This window comes from Triticum aestivum, chromosome 7B (genome assembly GCF_018294505.1).
Source record: "Triticum aestivum cultivar Chinese Spring chromosome 7B, IWGSC CS RefSeq v2.1, whole genome shotgun sequence".
Classification (NCBI taxonomy): domain Eukaryota; kingdom Viridiplantae; phylum Streptophyta; class Magnoliopsida; order Poales; family Poaceae; genus Triticum; species Triticum aestivum.
Genome location: NC_057813.1, coordinates 734,693,192 through 734,712,739, shown reverse-complemented (window position 1 = coordinate 734,712,739; position 19,548 = coordinate 734,693,192).

Genomic DNA, 19,548 nt, shown 5'->3' with positions numbered 1-19,548 from the left:
ACCTCGTAGGTTTTCCAGAGTAAGATCCACAACAGAGTGGTACGGTAATCCTGTTCTGGAAGTCATGTTACTAGACCATGATGAACCTGTTGGGGAACGTAGTAATTTCAAAAAATTTCCTACGCACACGCAAGATCATGGTGATGCATAGCAACGAGAGGGGAGAGTATTGTTCACGTACCCTCGTAGACCGAAAGCGGAAGCGTTATGACAACGCGGTTGATGTAGTCGTACGTCTTCACGATCCGACCGATCCAAGTACCGAACGTACGACACCTCCGAGTTCAGCACACGTTCAGCTCGATGACGATCCCCGGACTCCGATCCAGCAGGGTGTCGGGGATGAGTTCCGTCAGCACGACGGCGTGGTGATGATGATGATGTTCTACCGATGCAGGGCTTCGCTTAAGCACCGCAACGATATGACCGAGGTGGAATATGGTGGAGGGGGGCACCGCACACGACTAAGGAAGGATCACGATGATCAACTTGTGTGTTATGGGGTACCCCCTTGCCCCCGTTTATAAAGGAGGGAGGGGGTAGGTGCGGCCGGCCCCTAGGGGTGCGCCTGGAGGAGTCCTACTCCCACCGGGAGTAGGACTTCCCCCTCATGCCTTGTAGGAGAAGGAAAGGGGGAAGGGGAAAGAGGAAAGGGGGGCGCCCCCCCTTCCTTATCCTATTTGGACTAGGGGGGGAGGGGGCGCGTGGCCTGCCCTGGCCGGCCCTCCTCTTCTCCCTTAGGGGCCATGTAGGCCCATTAACACCCGGGGGGTTTCGGTAACCCCCCGGTACTCCGGTAAAATCCCGATTTCACCCGGAACGTTTCCGATATCCAAATATAGGCTTCCAATATATCAATCTTTATGTCTCGACCATTTCGAGACTCCTCGTCATGTCCGTGATCATATCCGGGACTCCAAACAACTTTTGATACATCAAAACATACAAACTCATAATGAAACTGTCATCGTAACTTTAAGCGTGCGGACCCTATGGGTTCGAGATCTATGTAGACATGACCTAGAACTGTTTCCGGTCAATAACCAATAGCGGAACCTGGATGCTCATATTGGCTCCCACATATTCTATGAAGATCTTTATCGGTCAGACCGCATAACAACATACGTTGTTCCCTTTGTCATCGGTATGTTACTTGCCCGAGATTCGATCGTCGGTATCTCAATACCTAGTTCAATCTCGTTACCGGCAAGTCTCTTTACTCGTTCTGTAATACATAATCTCACAACTAACTCATTAGTTGCAATGCTGGCAAGGCTTAAGTGATGTGTATTACCGAGAGGGCCCAGAGATACCTCTCCGACAATCGGAGTGAGAAATCCTAATATCAAAATACGCCAACCCAACAAGTACCTTCAGAGACACCTGTAGAGCACCTTTATAATCACCCAGTTACGTTGTGACGTTTGGTAGCACACAAAGTGTTCCTCCGGTAAACGGGAGTTGCATAATCTCATAGTCATAGGAACATGTATAAGTCATGAAGAAAGCAATAGCAGAAAACTAAACGATCAAGTGCTAAGCTAACGGAATGGGTCAAGACAATCACATTATTCTCCTAATGATGTGATCCCGTTAATCAAATGTCAACACATGTCTATGGTCAGGAAACATAACCATCGTTGATCAACGAGCTAGTCAAGTAGAGGCATACTAGTGACACTCTGTTTGTCTATGTATTCACACAAGTATTATGTTTCCGGTTAATACAATACTATCATGAATAATAAACATTTATCATGAGATAAGGAAATAAATAATAACTTTATTATTGCCTCTAGGGCATATTTCCTTCAGTCTCCCACTTGCACTAGAGTCAATAATCTAGATTACACAGTAATGATTCTAACACCCATGGAGTCTTGGTGTTGATCATGTTTTGCTCGTGGAAGAGGCTTAGTCAACGGGTCTGCAACATTCAGATCCGTATGTATCTTGCAAATTTCTATGTCTCCCACCTGGACTACATCCCGGATGGAATTTAAGCGTCTCTTGATGTGCTTGGTTCTCTTGTGAAATCTGGATTCCTTCGCTAAGGCAATTGCTCCAGTATTGTCACAAAAGATTTTCATTGGACCCGATGCACTAGGTATGACAACTAGATCGAATATGAACTCCTTCATCCAGACTCCTTCATTTGCTGCTTCCGAAGCAGCTATGTACTCCGCTTCACACGTAGATCCCGCCACGAGGCTTTGTTTAGAACTGCACCAACTAACAGCTCCACCGTTCAATGTAAACACGTATCCGGTTTGTGATTTAGAATCGTCCGGATTAGTGTCAAAGCTTGCATCAACGTAACCATTTACGATGAGCTCTTTGTCACCTCCATATATGAGAAACATATCCTTAGTCCTTTTCAGGTATTTCAGGATGTTCTTGACCGCTGTCCAGTGATCCACTCCTGGATTACTTTGGTACCTCCCTGCTAGACTTATAACAAGGCGCACATCAGGTCTGGTACATAGCATTGCATACATGATAGAGCCTATGGCTGAAGCATAGGGAACATCTTTCATCTTCTCTCTATCTTCTGCAGTGGTCGGGCTTTGAGTCTTACTCAACTTCACACCTTGTAACACATGCAAGAACACTTTCTTTGCTTGATCCATTTTGAACTTCTTCAAAACTTTGTCAAGGTATGTGCTTTGTGAAAGTCCAATTAAGAGTCTTGATCTATCTCTATAGATCTTAATGCCTAATATGTAAGCAGCTTCACCGAGGTCTTTCATTGAAAAACTCTTATTCAAGTATCCTTTTATGCTATCCAGAAATTCTATATCATTTCCGATCAGCAATATGTCATCTACATATAGTATCAGAAATGCTACAGAGCTCCCACTCACTTTCTTGTAAATACAGGCTTCTCCAAAAGTCTGTATAAAACCAAATGCTTTGATCACACTATCAAATCATTTATTCCAACTCCGAGAGGCTTGCACCAGTCCATAAATGGATCGCTGGAGCTTGCATACTTTGTTAGCTCCCTTTGGATCGACAAAACCTTCCGGTTGCATCATATACAACTCTTCTTCCAGAAAACCATTCAGGAATGCACTTTTGACATCCATCTGCCATATTTCATAATCATAAAATGCGGCAACTGCTAACATGATTCGGATAGACTTAAGCATCACTACGGGTGAGAAGGTCTCATCGTAGTCAACCCCTTGAACTTATCGAAAACCTTTCGCGACAAGTCGAGCTTTGTAGACAGTAACATTAGCGTTAGCGTCAGTCTTCTTCTTGAAGATCCATTTATTTTCAATTGCTTGTCGATCATTGGGCAAGTCAACCAAAGTCCACACTTTGTTCTCATACATGGATCCCATCTCAGATTTCATGGCCTCAAGCCATTTTTCGGAATCTGGGCTCACCATCGCTTCTTCATAGTTCATAGGTTCATCATGGTCTAGTAACATGACTTCCAGAACAGGATTACCGTACCACTCTGGTGCGGATTTTATTCTGGTTGATCTACGAGGTTCAGTAACAACTTGATCTGAAGTTCCATGATCATCATCATTAACTTCCTCACTAATTGGTGTAGGTGTCAGAGGAACAAATTTCTGTGATGAGCTATTTTCCAATAATGGAGCAGGTACAGTTACCTCATCAAGTTCTACTTTCCTCCCACTCACTTCTTTCGAGAGAAACTCCTTCTCCAGAAAGTTTCTGAACTTAGCTACAAACATTTTGCCTTCGGATCTGTGATAGAAGGTGTACCAAACGGTCTCCTTTGGGTATCCTATGAAGACACATTTCTCCGATTTGGGTTCAAGCTTATCAGGTTGAAGCTTTTTCACATAAGCATCGCAGCCCCAAACTTTCAGAAACGACAACTTTGGTTTCTTGCTAAACCACAGTTCATAAGGCGTCGTCTCAACGGATTTTGATGGTGCCCTATTTAACATGAATGCGGCCGTCTCTAAAGCATAACCCCAAAATGATAGCGGTAAATCTGTAAGAGACAGCATAGATCGCACCATATCTAGTAAAGTACGATTACGACGTTCGGACACACTATTACGCTGTGGTGTTCCGGGTGGCGTTAGTTGCGAAACTATTCCGCATTGTTTCAAATGTAGACCAAACTCGTAACTCAAATATTCTCCTCCACGATCTGATCGTAGAAACTTTATTTTCTTGTTACGATGATTTTCAACTTCACTCTGAAATTCCTTGAACTTTTCAAATGTTGCAGACTTATGTTTCATTAAGTAGATATAACCATATCTACTTAAATCATCAGTGAAGGTGAGAAAATAATGATATCCGCCATGAGCCTCAACATTCATCGGACCACATACATCTGTATGTATGATCTCCAATAAATCAGTTGCTCTCTCCATAGTACCGGAGAACAGTGTTTTAGTCATCTTGCCCATGAGGCACGGTTCGCAAGTACCAAGTGATTCATAATCAAGTGGTTCCAAAAGTCCATCAGTATGGAGTTTCTTCATGCGTTTTACACCGATATGACCTAAACGGCAGTGCCACATATAAGTTGCACTATTATTATCAACTCTACATCTTTTGGCTTCAACATGATAAATATGTGTATCACTACTATCGAGATTCAATAAAAATAGACCACTCTTCAAGGGTGCATGACCATAAAATATATTACTCACATAAATAGAACAACCATTATTCTCTGATTTAAATGAATAACCGTCTCGCATCAAACAAGATCCAGATATAATGTCCATGCTCAACGCTGGCCCTAAATAACAATTATTTAGGTCTAAAACTAATCCCGAAGGTAGATGTAGAGGTAGAGTGCCGACCGCGATCACATCGACTTTGGAACCATTTCCCACGCGCATCGTCACCTCGTCCTTAGCTAATCTTCGCTTAATCCGTAGTCCCTGTTTCGAGTTGCAAATATTAGCAACAAAACCAGTATCAAATACCCAGGTGCTACTGCGAGCATTAGTAAGGTACACATCAATAACATGTATATCACATATACCTTTGTTCACCTTGCCATCCTTCTTATCCGCCAAATACTTGGGGCAGTTCCGCTTCTAGTGACCAGTCTGCTTGCAGTAGAAGCACTCAGTTTCAGGCTTAGGTCCAGACTTGGGTTTTTTCTCCTGAGCAGCAACTTGTTTGTTGTTCTTCTTGAAGTTTCCCTTCTTCTTCCCTTTGCCCTTTTTCTTGAAACTAGTGGTCTTGTTAACCATCAACACTTGATGCTCCTTCTTGATTTCTACTTCCGCAGCTTTTAGCATCCTGAAGAGCTCGGGAGTAGTCTTTTCCATCCCTTGCATATTATAGTTCATCACAAAGCTCTTGTAGCTTGGTGGCAGTGATTGGAGAATTCTGTCAATGACGCTATCATCCGGAAGATTAACTCCCAGTTGAATCAAGTGATTATTATACCCAGACATTTTGAGTATATGCTCACTGACAGAACTGTTCTCCTCCATCTTGCAGCTATAGAACTTGTTGGAGACTTCATATCTCTCAATCCGGGCATTTGCTTGAAATATTAACTTCAACTCCTGGAACATCTCATATGCTCCATGACGTTCAAAACGTCGTTGAAGACCCGGTTCTAAGCCGTAAAGCATGGCACACTGAACTATAGAGTAGTCATCAGCTTTGCTCTGCCAAATGTTCACAACATCTGGCGTTGCTCCAGCAGTAGGCCTGACACCCAACGGTGCTTCTAGGACGTAATTCTTCTTTGCAGCAATGAGGATAATCCTCAAGTTACGGACCCAGTCCCTGTAATTGCTACCATCATCTTTCAACTTTGCTTTCGCAAGGAAGGCATTAAAATTTAACGGAACAACAGCACGGGCCATCTATCTACAATCAACATAAACAAGCAAGATACTATCAGGTACTAAGTTCATGATAAATTTAAGTTCAATTAATCTTAAGAACTCCCACTTAGATAGACATCCCTCTAATCCTCTAAGTGATTACGTGATCCATATCAACTACACCATGTCCGATCATCACGTGAGATGGAGTAGTTTCAATGGTGAACATCAATATGTTGATCATATCTACTATATGATTCACGCTCGACCTTTCGGTCTCCGTGTTTCGAGGCCATATCTGTTATATGCTAGGCTCGTCAAGTTTAACCTGAGTATTCCATGTGTGCAACTGTTTGCACCCGTTGTATTTGAACATAGAGCCTATCACACCCGATCATCACGTGGTGTCTCAGCACGAAGAACTTTCGCAATGGTGCATACTCAGTGAGAACACTTCTTGATAATTTTAGTGAGAGATCATCTTAAAATGCTACCGTCAATCAAAGCAAGATAAGATGCATAAAGGATAAACATCACATGCAATCAATATAAGTGATATGATATGGCCATCATCATCTTGTGCTTGTTATCTCCATCTCCGAAGCACCTCCATGATCACCATCGTCACCGGCGCGACACCTTGATCTCCATCGTAGCATCATTGTCGTTTACGCCGTCTATTGCTTCTACGACTATCGCTAACGCTTAGTGATAAAGTAAAGCAATTACAGGGTGTTTGCATTTCATACAATAAAGCGACAACCATATGGCTCTTGCTAGTTGCCGATAACTTCGGTTACAAAACATGATCATCCCATACAATAAAATATAGCATCACGTCTTGACCATATCACATCACAACATGCCCTGCAAAAACAAGTTAGACGTCCTCTACTTTGTTGTTGCAAGTTTTACGTGGCTGCTACGGGCTTAGCAAGAACCGTTCTTACCTATGAATCAAAACCACAATGATAGTTTGTCAAGTTGGTGATGTTTTAACCTTCGCAAGGACCGGGCGTAGCCACACTCGGTTCAACTAAAGTGAGAGAGACAGACACCCGCCAGCCACCTTTAAGCACGAGTGCTCGTAACGGTGAAACCAGTCTCGCGTAAGCGTATGCGTAATGGCGGTCCGGGCCGTTTCATCTCACAATACCGCTGAACCAAAGTATGACATGCTGGTAAGCAGAATGACTTATATCACCCACAACTCACTTGTGTTCTACTCGTGCATATGACATCTACGCATAAAACCTGCCTCGGATGCCACTGTTGGGGAACGTAGTAATTTCAAAAAAATTCCTATGCACATGCAAGATCATGGTGATGCATAGCAACGAGAGGGGAGAGTATTGTTCACGTACCCTCGTAGACCGAAAGCGGAAGTGTTATGACAATGCGGTTGATGTAGTCGTACGTCTTCACGATCCGACCGATCCAAGTACCGAACGTACGGCACCTCCGAGTTCAGCACACGTTCAGCTCAATGACGATCCTCGGACTCCGATCCAGTAGGGTGTTGGGGATGAGTTCCGTCAGCATGATGGCGTGGTGATGATGATGATGTTCTACCGACGCAGGGCTTCGCCTAAGCACCACAACGATATGACCGAGGTGGAATATGGTGGAGGGGGGCACCGCACACGGCTAAGGAACGATCACGATGATCCACTTGTGTGTTATGGGGTGCCCCCCTGCCCCCGTATATAAAGGAGGGAGGGGGGAGGTGCGGCCGGCCCCTAGGGGTGCACCTAGAGGAGTCCTACTCCCACCGTGAGTAGGACTTCCCCCTCTTGCCTTGTAGGAGAAGGAAAGGGGGAAGGGGAAAGAGGAAAGGGGGGCGCCCCCCCCTTCCTTGTCCTATTCGGACTAGGGGGGAGGGGCGTGCGGCCTTCCCTGGCCGGCCCTCCTCTTCTCCCTTAGGGCCCATGTAGGCCCATTAACCCCCCCCCCCGGGGGGGGGGGGGGGGGGGGGGGGAAGGTTCCGGTAACCCCCCCCCCCGGTACTCCGGTAAAATCCCGGTTTCTCCCGGAACATTTCCGATATCCAAATATAGGCTTCCAATATATCAACCTTTATGTCTCGACCATTTCGAGACTCCTCGTCATGTCCGTGATCATATCCGGGACTCCAAAAAACTTTTGGTACATCAAAACATATAAACTCATAATGAAACTGTCATCATAACTTTAAGCGTGCGGACCCTACGGGTTCGAGAACTATGTAGACATGACCTAGAACTGTTTCCGGTCAATAACCAATAGCGAACCTGGATGCTCATATTGGCTCCCACATATTCTACGAAGATCTTTATCGGTCAGACCGCATAACAACATACGTTGTTCCCTTTGTCATCGATATGTTACTTGCCCGAGATTCGATCATCGGTACCTCAATACCTAGTTAAATCTTGTTACCGGCAAGTCTCTTTACTCGTTCCGTAATACATCATCTCACAACTAACTCATTAGTTGCAATGCTTGCAAGGATTAAGTGATGTGCATTACCGAGAGGGCCCAGAGATACCTCTCCGATAATCAGAGTGACAAATCCTAATATCAAAATACGCCAACCCAACAAGTACCTTCGGAGACACCTGTAGAGCACCTTTATAATCACAAAGTGTTCCTCCGATAAACGGGAGTTGCATAATCTCATAGTCATAGCAACATGTATAAGTCATGAACAAAGCAATAGCAGAAAACTAAACGATCAAGTGCTAAGCTAATGGAATGGGTCAAGTCAATCACATTATTCTCCTAATGATGTGATCCCATTAATCAAATGACAACACATGTCTATGGTCAGGAAACATAACCATCTTTGATCAACGAGCTAGTCAAGTAGAGGCATACTAGTGACACTCTGTTTGTCTATGTATTCACACAAGTATTATGTTTCCGGTTAATACAATACTAGCATGAATAATAAACATTTATCATGAGATAAGGAAATAAATAATAACTTTATTATTGCCTCTAGGGCATATTTCCTTCAGAACCTATGAACTATGAGGAAGCTATGATGAGCCCAGATTCGGTGAAATGGCTTGAGGCCATGAAATCTGAGATGGGATCCATGTATGTGAACAAAGCGTGAACTCTGGTGGACTTGCCCGATGCTCAGCATGCCATAGAAAATAAATGGATCTTTAAGAAGTCCGACGCAGATGGTAATGTTACTGTTTACAAAGCTCGATTTGTTGCGAAAGGTTTTCGACAAGTTCAAGGAGTTGACTACGATGAGACTTTCTCACCCGTAGCGATGCTTAAGTCTATCCGAATCCTGTTAGCAATTGCTACATTTTATGATTATGAAATTTGGCAAATGGATGTCAAAACAGCCTTCTTGAATGGATTTCTGGAAGAAGAGTTGTATATGATGCAACCAGAAGGTTTTGTCGATCCAAAGGGTGCTAGCAAAGTGTGCAAGCTCCAACGATCCATTTTTGGACTGGTGCAAGGCTCTCGGAGTTGGAATAAACTTTATTTGTGATGTAATTAAACTGTCCTCCTCCTCGACTAGCGAAGATCACTGTAGTTAGGGCATTTTGGGTACGATGAACTTTGTTATTTATACTTATGATATGTTGCTTCTATTTTTGCCAAGTCTGCCTCTTTCTGTTGCTCAACTATATATGTTGCATATCATCGACTCATGTGACGATGCAGGTGCATAGATCATCGATGGGGAAGAAGTGCTACGCCAGGAGTATACGACGAGTGGCAGGAGTGTCAGGACCAGGTGTACCGGTTTCCGGTTTCTGAGCGACAGTCAGTAGTTAGTTTAGGTTCATGCTAATACAAGAGAGGGATACAAACTCATGTAATTCATAGTTCCGCTCTCACTCATAGTGTATCTCTTCTTGCGTATATCATTGTGTAGATGGATGACGATGTAGTTGCAAGTAATCAAGACTTGTATCGCTATTTTCGAGATGATGACGAGAGACCACTTTGTGTTGGATGATGATTATGATGATGACATGATTTGATGAGACTATTTGTATGTATATGATATGATTACATTTGTATATGTATGATATGCTAAAGATTATTGTATAAAGCCTATGCAAATACAAAACAAATATGCATAAAAAATAGAAACTAATAAAACTAGCAGTAGCGAGGGTAACAAAGTTAGCAGTAGTGCTCCCTTACCAGTAGCTCTTACTTCTAAAAAGCGCTGCAGATATTAGCAGCAACGCTCTGACCTAAAGCGTGCTACTGCTAGCCATGTATAGCAGTAGTGTGGGACGACAGGCGCTACTGCTACACGTTAGCTGTAGCGTCTTATCAGTAGCGCGACATCCCGCGCTACAGATAGGCAAAATACCCGTGCTACTGCTAGGGTTTTCCCTAGTAGTGATGTTTTGTAACAAAGTTATCGGCAACTGGCAGGAGCCATATGGTTGTTGTTTTATTGTATGCAATGCAACCGCCATTTAATTGTTTTACTTTATCACAAAGCGGTAGCAATAGTCATAGTAACAATTGGTGGCGAGACGACAACGATGCTACAATGGAGATCAAGGTGGCGCTCCGGTGACGTTGGAGATCATAACGATGCTTCGGTGATGGAGATCATGAGCACAAGATGATGATGGCCATATCATGTCACATATTTTGATTGCATGTGATGTTTATCCTTTATGCATCGTATTATGCTTAGAACGTTGGTAGCATTATAAGCCGATCCCTTACTAAATTTTAAGGGACAAGTGTTCTCCCTGAGTATGCACCATTGCTACAGTTCGTTGTGCCGAGACACCATGTGATGATCGGTTGTGATAAGCTCTACGTTGACATACAATGGGTGCAAGCCAGTTTTGCACACGTAGAATACTCGGGTTAAACTTGATGAGCCTAGCATATGCAGATATGGCCTCGGAACACTGAGACCGAAAGGTCGAGCGTGAATCATACAGTAGATATGGTCAACATAGTGATGTTCACCATTGAAAACTCCATCTCGCGTGATGATCGGACATGGTTTAGTTGATTTGGATCACGTGATCACTTAGATGATTAGAGGGATGTCTATCTAAGTGGGAGTTCTTAAGTAATATGATTAATTGAACTTTAATTTATCATGAACTTAGTACATGATAGTATTTTGCATGTCTATGTTGTTGTAGATCAATGGCCCGTGCTACCGTTCCTTCGAATTTTAATGCGTTCCCAGATAAAGCTAAGTTGAAAGATGATGGCGGCAACTACACGGACTGGGTCCGTAACTTGAGGATTATCCTCATTGCTGCACAGAAGAATTACGTCCTGGAAGCACCGCTAGGTGCCAGGCCTGCTGCTGATGCTACTGATGACGTTAAGAACGCCTGGCTGAGCAAAGCTGATGACTACTCGATAGTTCAGTGTGCCATGCTTTACGGCTTAGAATCGGGACTTCAAAGACGTTTTGAACGTCATGGAGCATATGAGATGTTCCAAGAGTTGAAGTTAATATTTCAAGCAAATGCCCGAGTTGAGAGATATGAAGTTCTACAACTGCAAAATGGAGGAGAATAGTTCTGTTAGTGAACACATACTCAAAATATCTGGGTATCATAATCACTTGACTCAGCTGGGAGTTGATCTTCCAGTTGATTGTGTCATTGACAGAGTTCTTCAATCACTGCCACCAAGCTATAAAGGCTTCATGAAGAACTATAATATGCAAGGGATGAACAAGACTATTCCCGAGCTCTTCGCAATGCTAAAAGCTACGGAGGTAGAAATCAAAAAGGAGCATCAAGTGTTGATGATCAATAAGACCACTAGTTTCAAGAAAAATGGCAAAGGGAAGAAAGGGAACTTCAAGAAGAACAGCAAAAAGGTTGCTGCTCAAGAGAAGTAACCCATGTCTGGACCTAAGCCTGAAACTCAGTGCTTCTACTTCAAAGGGACTGGTCACTGGAAGCGGAACTACCCCAAGTATTTGGCGGACAAGAAGGATGGCAAAGTTAAAGGTATATTTGAGATACATGTTATTGATGTGTACTTAACTAATGCTCGCAGTAGCGCCTGGGTATTTGATGCTGGTTCTGTTGCTCATATTTGCAACTCGAAACATGGGCTATGGATTAAGCGAAGATTGGTTAAGGACGAGGTGATGATGCACGTGGGAAATGGTTCCAAAGTTGATGTGATCACGGTCGGCACGCTACCTCTACATCTACCATCGGGATTAGTTTTAGACCCGAATAATTGTTATTTGGTGCCAGCATTGAGCATGAACATTATATCTCGATATTGTTTGATGCGAGACGGTTATTCATTTAAATCAGAGAATAATAGTTGTTCTATTTATATGAGTAATATATTTTATGGTCATGCACCCGTGCTGAGTGGTCTATTTGTTGGGGAACGTAGTAATTTCAAAAAAATTCCTAGGCACACGCAACATCATGGTGACGCATAGCAACGAGAGGGGAGAGTGTTGTCCATGTACCCTTGTAGACCGAAAGCGGAAGCGTTAGAACAACGCGGTTGATGTAGTCGTACGTCTTCATGGCCCGACCCATCAAGCACAGAAAGCACGGCACCTCCGAGTTCTAGCACACGTTCAGCTTGATGACGTCCCTCGAACTCCGATCCAGCCGAGTGTCGAGGGAGAGTTCCGTCAGCACGACGGCGTGGTGAAGATGATGATGTTCTACCGTCGCAGGGCTTCGCCTAAGCACCGCTACAATATTATCGAGGAGGACTATGGTGAAGGGGGGCACCCCACACGGCTAAGAGATCAATTATCTGTTGTTGTTGTGTCTAGGGTGCCCCCTGCCCCCGTATATAAAGGAGAAAGGGGGGGGGGGAAGGTGCGGCCGGCCAGGAGGAGGTGCACCAGGAGGAGTCCTACTCCCACCGGGAGTAGGACTCCCTCCCTTCCTTGTTGGATTACGAGAACAGGGGAAAGAGGAGGGAGAGAAAGGAAGGAAGGTGGGGCGGGGGGCGTCGCCCCCTCTCCTTGTCCTATTTGGACTAGGGGGGAGGAGCGCGCGACCCTGCCCCTGGCCTCCTCTCCTCTTCTCCACTAAGGCCCATTGTGGCCCATTAAGCCCCCGGGGGGTTCCGGCAACCCCTCGGTACTCTGGTAAAATCCCGATTTCACCCGGAACACTTCTGATATCCAAATATAGGCTTCCAATATATCAATCTTCATGTCTCGACCATTTCGAGACTCCTCGTCATGTCGGTGGTCACATCCGAGACTCCTAACAATCTTCGGTACATCAAAACTCATAAACTCATAATATAACCGTCATTGAAACCTTAAGCGTGCGGACCCTACGGGTTCGAGAACTATGTAGACATGACCGAGACACGTTTCCAGTCAATAACCAATAGCAGAACCTGGATGCTCATATTGGCTCCTACATATTCTACGAAGATCTTTATCGGTCAAACCGCATAACAACATATGTTGTTCTTTTTGTCATCGGTATGTTACTTGCCCGAGATTGGATCGTTGGTATCTCAATACCTAGTTCAATCTCGTTACTGGAAAGTCTCTTTACTCGTTATGCAATGCATCATCCTGTAACTAATTCATTAGCTACATTGCTTGCAAGGCTTATAGTGATGTGCATTACCAATAGGGCCCAGAGATACCTCCCTGACAATCGGAGTGACAAAACCTAATCTCGAAATACGTCAACTCAACATATACCTTTGGAGACACCTGTAGAGCTCCTTTACAATCACCTAGTTACGTTGTGACGTTTGGTAGCACACAAAGTGTTCCTCCGGTAAATGGGAGTTGCATAATCTCATAGTTGTAGGAACATGTATAAGTCATGAAGAAGAAAGCAATAGCAACATACTAAACGATCAAGTGCTAAGCTAACAGAATGGGTCAAGTCAATCACATCATTCTTCTAATGATGTGATCCCGTTAATCAAATGACAACTCATGTCTATGGTCAGGAAACATAACCATCTTTGATCAACAAGCTAGTCAAGTAGAGGCATACTAGTGACACTATGTTTGTCCATGTATTCACACATGTATTATGTTTCCGGTTAATACAATTCTAGCATGAATAATAAACATTCATCATGATATAAGGAAATAAATAGTAACTTGATGATTGCCCCTAGGGCATATTTCCTTCAGTCTCCCCACTTGCACTAGAGTGAATAATCTAGATTACATAGTAATGATTCTAACACCCATGGAGCCTTGGTGCTGATCATGTTTTGCTCGTGGAAGAGGCTTAGTCAACGGGTCTGCAACATTCAGATCCGTATGTATCTTGCAAATCTCTATGTCTCCCACATGGACTTGGTCCCGGATGGAATTGAAGCGTCTCTTGATGTGCTTGGTCCTCTTCTGAAATCTGGATTCCTTTGCCAAGGCAATTGCACCAGTATTGTCACAGAAGATCTTCATGGGTCCTGATGCACTAGGTATGACACCTAGATCGGATATGAACTCCTTCATCCAGACTCCTTCATTTGCTGCTTCCGAAGCAGCTATGTACTCCGCTTCGCATGTAGATCCCGCTACGACGCTTTGTTTAGAACTGCACCAACTTACAGTTCCACCGTTCAATATAAACACGTATCCAGTTTGCAATTTAGAGTCGTCCGGATCAGTGTTAAAGCTTGCATCGACGTAACCATTTACGACTAGCTCTTTGTCACCTCCATAAACGAGAAACATATCCTTAGTCCTTTTCAAGTATTTCAGGATTTTCTTGACCGCTGTCCAGTGATCCACTCCTGGATTACTTTGGTACCTCCCTGCTAAACTTATTGCTAAGCATACATCAGGTCTGGTACACAGCATTGCATGCATGATAGAGCCTATGGTTGAAGCATAGGGAACATCTTTCATTTTCTCTCTATCTTCTGTTGTGGTCGGGCATTGAGTCTGACTCTACTTCACACCTTGTAATACAGGCAAGAACCCTTTCTTTGCTTGATCCATTTTGAACTTCTTCAAAACTTTATCAAGGTATGCGCTTTGTGAAAGTCCAATTAAGCATCTTGATCTATCTCTATAGATCTTGATGCCTAATATGTAAGTAGCTTCACCGAGGTCTTTCATTGAAAAACTTTTATTCAAGTATCCTTTTATGCTATCCAGAAATTCTATATCATTTCCAATCAATAATATGTCATCTACATATAATATCAGAAATTCTACAGAGCTCCCACTCACTTTCTTGTAAATACATGCTTCTCCAAAAGTCTGTATAAAACCATATGCTTTGATCACACTATCAAAGCGTTTATTCCAACTCCGAGAGGCTTGCACCAGTCCATAAATGGATCGCTGGAGCTTGCACACTTTGGTAGCACCTTTTGGATCGACAAAACCTTCTGGTTGCATTATATACAACTCTTCTTCTAGAAATCCATTCAGGAATGCAGTTTTGACATCCATTTTCCATATTTCATAATCATAAAATGCAGCAATCGCTAACATGATTCGGACAGACTTAAGCATCGCTACGGGTGAGAAAGTCTCATCATAGTCAACCCCTTGAACTTGTCAAAAACCTTTCACAACAAGTCAAGCTTTGTAGACAGTAACATTACCATCAGTGTCAGTCTTCTTCTTGAAGATCCATTTATTTTCGATGGCCTGCCGATCATCGGGCAAGTCAACCAAAGTCCATACTTTGTTCTTATACATGGATCCCATCTCAGATTTCATGGCCTCAAGCCATTTTGCGGAATCTGGGCTCATCATCGCTTCCTCATAGTTCGTAGGTTCGCCATGGTCAAATAACATGACTTCCAGAATAGGATTACCGTACCACTCTGGTCCAGATATTACTCTGGTTGACCTACGAGGTTCGGTAGTAACTTGATCTGAAGTTTCATGATCAATATCATTAGCTTCCTCACTGATTGGTGTAGTTGTCACAGGAACCGGTTTCTGTGATGAACTACTTTCCAATAAGGGAGCAGGTACTGTTACCTCATCCAGTTCTATTTTCCTCCCACTCACTTCTTTCGAGAGAAACTCCTCTAGAAAGGATCCAAATTTAGCAACAAAAGTCTTGCCTTCAGATCTTTGATAGAAGGTGTACCCAATAGTCTCTTTTGGGTATCCTATGAAGAAACATTTCTCCGATTTGGGTTCGAGCTTATCTGGTTGAAGTTTCTTCACATAAGAATCGCAGCCCCAAACTTTAAGAAACGACAACTTTGGTTTCTTGCCAAACCATAGTTCATAAGGCTTTGTCTCAACAGATTTTGATGGTGCCCTATTTCACGTGAATGTGGCCGTCTCTAAAGCATAACCCCAAAATGAAAGCGGTAAATCAGTAAGAGACATCATAGATCACACCATATCTAGTAAAGTATGATTACGACGTTCGGACACACCATTACGCTGTGGTGTTCCGGGTGGCGTGAGTTGCGAAACTATTCCGCATTTCTTAAAATGTAAACCAAACTCGTAATTCAAATATTCTCCTCCACGATCAGATCGTAGAAACTTTATTTTCTTGTTACGATGATTTTCCACTTCACTCTGAAATTCTTTGAACTTTCCAAATGTTTCAGATTTATGTCTCATTAAGTAGATATACACATATCTGCTTAAATCATCTGTGAAGGTGAGAAAATAACGATACCCGCCACGAGCCTCAATGTTCATTGGACCACATACATCAGTATGTATGATTTCCAACAAATCTGTTGCTCGCTCCATAGTTCCGGAGAATGGCGTTTTAGTCATCTTGCCCATGAGGCACGGTTCGCAAGTACCAAGTGATTCATAATCAAGTGATTCCAGAAGTCCATCAGTATGGAGTTTCTTCATGCGCTTTACACCAATATGACCCAAACGGCAGTGCCACAAATAAGTTGCACTATCATTATCAACTCTGCATCTTTTGGTTTCAACATTATGAATATGTGTATCACTACTATCGAGATTTAATAAAAATAGACCACTCTTCAAGGGTGCATGACCATAAAAGATATTACTCATATAAATAGAAGAACCATTATTCTATGATTTAAAACCGTCTCGCATCAAACGAGATCCAGATATAACATTCATGCTCAACGCTGGCACCAAATAACAATTATGCAGGTCTAAAACTAATCCCGAAGGTAGATGTAGAGGTAGCGTGCCGACCGCGATCACATCAACTTTGGAACCATTTCCCACACGCATCGTCACCTCGTCCTTAGCCAATCTTCTCTTAATCTGTAGTCCCTGTTTTGAGTTGCAATTATTAGCAATAGAACCAGTATCAAATACCCAGGTGCTACTACGAGCATTAGTAAGGTACACATCAATAACATGTATATCACATATACCTTTGTTCACCTTGCCATCCTTCTTATCCGCAAAATACTTGGGTCAGTTCCGCTTCCAGTGACCAGTCTGCTTGCAGTAGAAGCACTCAGTCTCAGGTTTAGGTCCATATCTGGGTTTCTTCTCTTGAGCAGCAACTTGTTTGCCGTTCTTCTTTAAGTTCCCCTTCTTCTTCCCTTTACCCTTTTTCTTGAAACTGGTGGTCACTTGATGCTCCTTTTTGATTTCTACCTCCGCAGCTTTTAGCATTGCGAAGAGCTCGGGAATAGTCTTGTCCATCCCTTGCATATTATAGTTCATCACGAAGCTCTTTAGCTTGGTGGCAGTGATTGAAGAATTCTGTCAATGACACTATCATCAGGAAGATTAACTCCCAGTTGAATCAAGTGATTATTATACCCAGACATTTTGAGTATATGTTCACTCACAGAACTATTCTCTTCCATCTTGCAGCTATAGAACTTATTGGAGACTTCATATCTCTCAATCCGGGCATTTGCTTGAAATATTAACTTCAACTCCTGGAACATCTCATATGCTCCATGACGTTCAAAACGTCGTTGAAGTCCCGGTTCTAAGCCATAAAGCATGGCACACTGAACTATAGAGTAGTCATCAGCTTTGCTCTGCCAGATGTTCTTAACGTCGTCAGTTGCATCTGCAGCAGGCCTGGCACCCAGCGGTGCTTCCAGGATGTAATTTTTCGGTTCAGCAATGAGGATAATCCTCAAGTTACGGACCCAGTCCGTGTAATTACTACCATCATCTTTCAACTTAGCTTTCTCAAGGAACGCGTTAAAATTCAACGGAACAACAACACGAGCCAGCTATCTACAACAAACATAGACAAGCAAAAATACTATTAGGTACTAAGTTCATGATAAATTTAAGTTCAATTAATCATATTACTTAAGAACTCCCACTTAGATATACATCCCTGTAATCATCTAAGTGATCACGTGATCCAAATCAACTAAACCATGTCCGATCATCACGTGAGATGGAGTAGTTTTGAATGGTGAACATCACTATGTTGATCATATCTACTATATGATTCACGCTTGACCTTTCGGTCTCAGTGTTCCGAGGCCATATATGTATATGCTATGCTCGTCAAGTTTAACCTGAGTATTCCGCGTGTGCAACTGTTTTGCACCCGTTATATTTGAACATAGAGCCTATCACACCCGATCATCACGTGGTGTCTCGGCACGAAGAACTTTCGCAATGGTGCATACTCAAGGAGAACACTTCTACCTTGAAATTTAGTGAGAGATCATCTTATAATACCACCGTCAATGAAAGAAAAATAAGATGCGTAAAGGATAAACATCACATGCAATCAATATAAGTGATATGATATGGCCATCATCATCTTGTGCTTGTGATCTCCATCTTCGAAGCACCGTCATGATCACCATCGTCACCGGTGCAACACCTTGATCTCCATCGTAGCATCATTGTCGTCTCACCAACTATTGCTTCTACAACTATCGCTACCACTTAGTGATAAACTAAAGCAATTAGAGGGCGATAGCATTCCATACAATAAAGCGACAACCATATGGCTCCTGGCAGTTGCCGATAACTCGGTTACAAAACATGATCATCTCATACAATAAAATATAGCATCACGTCTTGACCATATCACAGCACAACATGCCCTGCAAAAACAAGTTAGACATCCTCTACTTTGTTGTTGCAAATTTTACGTGGCTGCTACGGGCTGAGCAAGAACCGTTCTTACCTACGCATCAAAACCACAACAATAGTTCGTCAAGTTTGTGTTGTTTTAACCTTCTCAAATACCGGGCGTAGCCACACTCGGTTCAACTAAAGTTGGAGAAACTGACACCCGCCAGCCACCTGTGTGCAAGGCACGTCGGTAGAACCAGTCTCGTGTAAGCGTACGCGTAATGTCGGTCTGTGCCGCTTCATCCAACAATACCACTGAACCAAAGTATGACATGCTAGTAAGTAGTATGACTTGTATCGCCCAGAACTCACTTGTGTTCTACTCGTGCATATAAAATCTACGCATAAAACCAGGCTCGGATGCCACTGTTGGGGAACGTAGTAATTTCAAAATTTTCCTACGCACACGCAAGATCATGGTGATGCATAGCAACGAGAGGGGAGAGTGTTGTCCACGTACCCTCGTAGACCAAAACCGGAAGCGTTAGAACAATGTGGTTGATGTAGTCATACGTCTTCATGGCCCGACCGATCAAGCACCGAAAGCACGTCACCTCCGAGTTCTAGCACACGTGCAACTCGATGATGTCCCTCGAACTCCGGTCCAGCCGAGTGTCGAGGGAGAGTTCCGTCAGCACGACGGCGTGGTGACAGTGATGATGTTCTACCGTCGCAGGGCTTCGCCTAAGCACCTCTACAATATTATCGAGGAGGACTATGGTGGAGGGGGGCACCACACACGGCTAAGAGATCAGTTATCTGTTGTTGTTGTGTCTAGGG